This window comes from Dermochelys coriacea, chromosome 28 (genome assembly GCF_009764565.3).
Source record: "Dermochelys coriacea isolate rDerCor1 chromosome 28, rDerCor1.pri.v4, whole genome shotgun sequence".
Classification (NCBI taxonomy): Eukaryota; Metazoa; Chordata; order Testudines; family Dermochelyidae; genus Dermochelys; species Dermochelys coriacea.
In genome coordinates, this window is record NC_050095.1 from 2,809,737 (window position 1) to 2,816,028 (window position 6,292).

General features: G+C 49.7%; 3 protein-coding genes and 1 pseudogene across 5 annotated transcripts in view; 2 read left to right on the top strand and 2 right to left on the bottom strand.

Annotated features, from left to right (window-relative positions):
* The window catches only part of LOC119849428 (zinc finger protein OZF-like), a 776,365-nt gene that overhangs the window by 376,189 nt on the left and 393,884 nt on the right, over positions 1 to 6,292 (top strand). The gene's annotated exons all lie outside the window — the stretch shown is intronic.
* Positions 1 to 6,292, bottom strand: part of LOC119849371 — a 1,398,949-nt pseudogene that overhangs the window by 345,092 nt on the left and 1,047,565 nt on the right.
* The window catches only part of LOC119849376 (zinc finger protein 420-like), a 3,142,523-nt gene that overhangs the window by 139,855 nt on the left and 2,996,376 nt on the right, over positions 1 to 6,292 (top strand). The window lies entirely within an intron of this gene.
* The window catches only part of LOC119849401 (zinc finger protein 883-like), a 273,312-nt gene that overhangs the window by 75,753 nt on the left and 191,267 nt on the right, over positions 1 to 6,292 (bottom strand). The gene's annotated exons all lie outside the window — the stretch shown is intronic.

The window sequence follows — 6,292 nt, forward strand, 5'->3', positions numbered from 1 at the left end:
CACCTCCTTTGTCAGCCTTTTTGATTATGATGTCAGAGTTGTTTCTGAGGCTGTGGATGGCACTGTGTTCTGCATGGCTGAGGTTATGGGGTAAGCGATGCTGCTTTTCCACAATTTCAGCTCGTGCACGTCGGCGGAAGCAGTCTATGTAGAAATCCAGGCTGCTGTTTCGACCTTCAGGAGGAGTCCACCCAGAATCCTTCTTTTTGTAGTGTTGGCAGGAAGGTCTCTGTGGGTTAATATGTTGGTCAGAGGTGTGTTGGAAATATTCCTTGAGTCTGAGACGTCGAAAATAGGATTCTAGGTCACCACAGAACTGTATCATGTTCGTGGGGGTGGAGGGGCAAAAGGAGAGGCCCCGAGATAGGACAGATTCTTCTGCTGGGTTAAGAGTAGAGTTGGATAGATTAACAATATTGCTGGGTGGGTTACGGGAACCATTGTTGTGGCCCCTTGTGGCATACAGTAGTTTAGATAGCTTAGTGTGATTCTGTACAAAAGAAAAAGGAAAGTGTGTTTTGTAAATGGCTTGTCTAGTTTTTGTAAAGTCCAGCCACGAGGAAGTTTGTGTGGAAGGTTGGTTCTTTATGAGAGTATCCAGTTTTGAGAGCTCATTCTTAATCTTTCCCTGTTTGCTGTAGAGGATGTTGATCAGGTGGTTCCGCAGTTTCCTTGAGAGTGTGTGGCACAAGCTGTCAGCATAGTCTGTGTGGTATGTAGATTGTAATGGATTTTTTACCTTCAGTCCTTTCGGTATGATGTCCATCTGTTTGCATTTGGAGAGGAAGATGATGTCTGTCTGTATCTGTGCGAGTTTTTTCATGAAGTTGACAGATTTCCACTCTATACGGCTAAATTCAGTGCCTTGCATAATCACAGGTTTCAGAGTAGCAGCCGTGTTAGTCTGTATTCGCAAAAAGAAAAGGAGTACTTGTGGCACCTTAGAGACTAACAAATTTATTAGAGCATAAGCTTTCGTGAGCTACAGCTCACTTCATCGGATGCATTTGGTGGAAAAAACAGAGGAGAGATTTATATACACACACACAGAGAACATGAAACAATGGGTTTATCATACACACTGTAAGGAGAGTGATCACTTAAAATAAGCCATCACCAACAGCCGGGGGGGGGGGGGCGGAAGGAGGAAAACCTTTCATGGTGACAAGCAGGTAGGCTAATTCCAGCAGTTAACAAGAATATCAGAGGAACAGTGGGGGGTGGGGTGGGAGGGAGAAATACCATGGGGAAATAGTTTTACTTTGTGTAATGACTCATCCATTCCCAGTCTCTATTCAAGCCTAAGTTAATTGTATCCAGTTTGCAAATTAATTCCAATTCAGCAGTCTCTCGTTGGAGTAACCTGGTGGCAGAACTTTGTGACTTTGTCCTGACCCATAACTATTTCACATTTGGTGACAATGTATACCTTCAAATCAGCGGCACTGCGATGGGTACCCGCATGGCCCCACAGTATGCCAACATTTTTATGGCTGACTTAGAACAACGCTTCCTCAGCTCTCGTCCCCTAATGCCCCTACTCTACTTGCGCTACATTGATGACATCTTCATCATCTGGACCCATGGAAAAGAAGCTCTTGAGGAATTCCACCATGATTTCAACAATTTCCATCCCACCATCAACCTCAGCCTGGACCAGTCCACACAAGAGATCCACTTCCTGGACACTACGGTGCTAATAAGCGATGGTCACATAAACACCACCCTATATCGGAAACCTACTGACCGCTATTCCTACCTACATGCCTCTAGCTTTCATCCAGATCATACCACTCGATCCATTGTCTACAGCCAAGCGCTACGATATAACCGCATTTGCTCCAACCCCTCAGACAGAGACAAACACCTACAAGATCTCTATCATGCATTCCTACAACTACAGTACCCACCTGCTGAAGTGAAGAAACAGATTGACAGAGCCAGAAGAGTACCCAGAAGTCACCTACTACAGGACAGGCCCAACAAAGAAAACAACAGAACGCCACTAGCCATCACCTTCAGCCCCCAACTAAAACCCCTCCAACGCATCATCAAGGATCTACAACCTATCCTGAAGGATGAGCCATCGCTCTCTCAGATCTTGGGAGACAGACCAGTCCTTGCTTACAGACAGCCCCCCAATCTGAAGCAAATACTCACCAGCAACCACACACCACACAACAGAACCACTAACCCAGGAACCTATCCTTGCAACAAAGCCCGTTGCCAACTCTGTCCACATATCTATTCAGGGGATACCATCATAGGGCCTAATCACATCAGCCACACTATCAGAGGCTCGTTCACCTGCGCATCTACCAATGTGATATATGCCATCATGTGCCAGCAATGCCCCTCTGCCATGTACATTGGCCAAACTGGACAGTCTCTACGTAAAAGAATGAATGGACACAAATCAGACGTCAAGAATTATAACATTCAAAAACCAGTTGGAGAACACTTCAATCTCTCTGGTCACTCGATCACAGACCTAAGAGTGGCTATACTTCAACAAAAAAGCTTCAAAAACAGACTCCAACGAGAGACTGCTGAATTGGAATTAATTTGCAAACTGGATACAATTAACTTAGGCTTGAATAGAGACTGGGAATGGATGAGTCATTACACAAAGTAAAACTATTTCCCCATGGTATTTCTCCCTCCCACCCCACCCCCACTGTTCCTCTGATATTCTTGTTAACTGCTGGAATTAGCCTACCTGCTTGTCACCATGAAAGGTTTTCCTCCTTTCCCCCCCCTGCTGCTGGTGATGGCTTATCTTAAGTGATCACTCTCCTTACAGTGTGTATGATAAACCCATTGTTTCATGTTCTCTGTGTGTGTGTATATAAATCTCTCCTCTGTTTTTTCCACCAAATGCATCCGATGAAGTGAGCTGTAGCTCACGAAAGCTTATGCTCTAATAAATTTGTTTGTCTCTAAGGTGCCACAAGTACTCCTTTTCTTTTTGCGAATACAGACTAACACGGCTGCTACTCTGATACAAGGGGTGGGGAAGAGAGGTTTCCACCCACAAGAGAGAAACTATATAAACCCCTGAATACTCCTCCATTTTGTCTTCAGCTGGCTCAAGAGATAGCATCTCCAACTGAAGGAGATGCCTGAAAGAAACTGGAATAAAGGACAGTAACTATAGGGGTGTGAGTGATTGCTGAACCCAGATTAGAAGGAGGCGAGTTTGCCAAAGAAGCTTATTGGAACATCTCTGAGGGTGAGATTTACCTGCATTTAATTTCTAATGTATTAGGCACAGACTTGCGTGTTTCATTTTACATTGCTTGGTAATTCACTTTGTTCTGCCTGTTATTACTTGGAACCATTTAAATCCTACTTTTTGTAGTTAATAAAATCAGTTTTTACTTATCAATTAACCCAGAATATGTACTAATACCTGAGGAGGGACAAACAGCTATGCATCTCTCTCTCAGTGTTACAGAGGGCAAACAATTTGAGTTTACCTTGTATAAGCTTTATACAGGGTAAAACTGATTTATTTGGGGTTTGGACCCCATTGGGAGTTGGGTATCTGAGTGGGGGAGACAGGAACACTTCTTAAGCTGCTTTCAGTTAAGCCTGAAGCTTGTGGGGGATGTGGTTCAGACTTGGATCTGTGTTTGCAGCAGGCAAGCACGTCTGGCTCAAACAAGGCAAGGTTCTGAAGGCCAAAGCTAGCAGGGAAAACGGGCTCAGAACATCGGGCTCAGAACATCAGGTGGCAGTGCCAAAGGGGTTTCTATGATCCAACCCATCACAAGAACACAGCACAAAATAGAATTATTTCAACATAGGCATGGAAGGGATCTTGAGAGGTCGTCTACTTAAGCCTCCTGTGATGAGGCATGACCAAGTATCCCTAGATATTCTCAGACTTGTGTACTTCTTACCTGGTCTTAAAAACCTCCAATGAAGGAAATTCCACAACCTCTCTGCGAAGCCAATGCAAGGCAAACACTCGGACCAAAACAATGCTGTACGCTGGGCTTGGGGTTAAGGGGAGAAGCAAGAATTCAAACAATCTGGGTTCAGTTCCCAGCTTTGCCCCAAATTCTCCATGCAAACTTGAGCAAATTACTTCAGCTCTCTGAACTTCAGTTTCCCCATCTGTAAAATGGAGAGTAGCCTCCCATCATTTGCCTATTTAGCCTTTGAGGTTTTTGCGGCAAGGACTCTGTCACTGTGGACATGTCTACACTGCAGTTAGCCACCAGCAGCTGGCCCGTGCCCACTGACTTGGGCTCACAGGGCTCAGGCTGCGGGGATGTTTAATTGTGGTGTAGATGTTCTGGCTTGGACTGCAGCCCGAGGTCTGGCACCCTCCCACCTCACAAGTCCAACAGCCTGGCTCCAGCCCGAGCCCAGACATCTACACTGCAATTAAACAGCCCCTTCGTCTGAGCCCTGTGTGCCTGAGTTAGCTGGCATGGGCCAGCTGTGGGCTTTTAATGGCAGGGTGGACATACCCTTGGTCTCTGTTCAGCATCAGTCACAATGGGGACCCTGATCTTGGTCATGGTCCGTGTAGAGCCCTGCACAACTGAGGGTCTGATCTCAGTCAGGGGCTCTGCAACGCCTGGCATTACAGGATCCCTGATTTTGGTTGGGGTCCCTTTAGCACCTGGCAAAATGTGGGGCCAGGATCTCTGTCAAGGTCTGTGCAGTGCCCGGTACAGCGGTGGGGTGTGATCTTGGTTGGGGTCAGTGCAATGCCAGGCCCAACACGGACACAGATCTCAGTCAGAGTCTCTGAAGTGCCCAGCACAATGAAGGCAGCAGCCCTGCACTGCCTGGCACAAGGGGGGCTGTGATCTCAGTCCTGACATAATGTGGGGGCCTGATGTCAGTCCGGGCCTCTACGGAGCCCAGCACAACAGGGGCACAGATCTAAGTTGGAGTCTCTGCAGCTCCAGGAACAACTCCCTGATTTTGTTTGCTGTCTCTGCAGCACCTGGCCCAATGGCAGCCTGATTTCACCTGGGTGTTGACGCAGGCCCTGGCACAACAGAGGCCCGGAGCTCAGTCAGGATCACTGTAGCACCCGGCACAACAAGGTCCCTGCTCTCTGTAGGGGTCTGTGCAGTTCCTGGCACAACGTGTGCCCCCAAACTTGGTCAGGGTCTGTGCAGTGCCTGCCATACTGGAGGATGTTCGGTATGATAAGAGCCCTGATCTCTGACAAGACACCTGGAGAGAAAAGCGGGAAGATTTTCAAGAATTTGATATCAGTATTTCAGAACTGAGAAGAAAATGGGGCACAAACGAAATATTTGCCAATATAAGAGAGAAGCACCAACATCTGGGGAGATTTTATGTCACCGTTCAATAGTTCAAAAAAGAGGAGAAATTTGAGGGGATTACAGAGCGCTATTCAATCAACAACAGAGTGGGATGGATTCTTCTTGCCTCACACGCCCATGGCCAGCAGGGAGTTCTGGGTGATGTGGCTTTCACAGGGGAAAGGAGTGGGGCTGGAGTCAGAAGGTCACTGGCTGCGGGGAGGGGCTGGCAGTGGGGTCTGGGAATGTGACCAGCAGGGGCTGCGGGGTTGGGCAGGGTGGGGGAGGGAAAGTAGCTGGGGCTGGGAAACCTGGGGCTGGGCCATCTCCATGGGGGGGCGCTTGCTCCTCCCTCCCCTTCCTGGGCCTTTCCAGGCCCTGTGGCCAGCAGAGAGCAGCCCCCCCTCTGCCGCCCAGCCCAGGGGTATCCCTGTCTCAGGGCTCTGCCGGCCTCTGCCCCGTAACCCGCTTCCCCTTTGAGAAATCACTCGGGGGAACGATTCCCACCTAAACGAGGACAAGTCACTGCAGCTAAAATGGGGGGGGGACACACCCCAAAGCTGAGATTTGAACTGGCCATGGGCAAAGTGGAGAGGAAACAGGGTACAATGGGGGGGGGCAGAGACCGTCTCAGGGAGGTGAGGGAATGGGGGGGGGGTCACCCTGGCTGTTGCTCGTTGCTGTGTAGAGAGAAAGGGGGCAGGGTGGGAGCGGGGGGGTCCACAGGGGAGGGGGCAGCGGTAAATCCGAGGGGATCTTAACCCCCCCTTTTCTCCCCCCCCCCGTCTCACTTCTCCCCTCACGCAGGGATCCCGGGGGCGTTGGGCTCCTGCTGGGACCGCAGCTCCGAGCCCCCCCCCCCCGGGAGCAGATCCCGGACACCGGGGCAGAGTCACCGCCCGCCCCCGGGGCTCGCTCCGGTACCTGGAGGCTGCAGCTCCGCAGCGGGGCGGGCGGAGCCCGGGGCGGCCCCAGGGCGGCTGCAGCGGGAGCAGGGC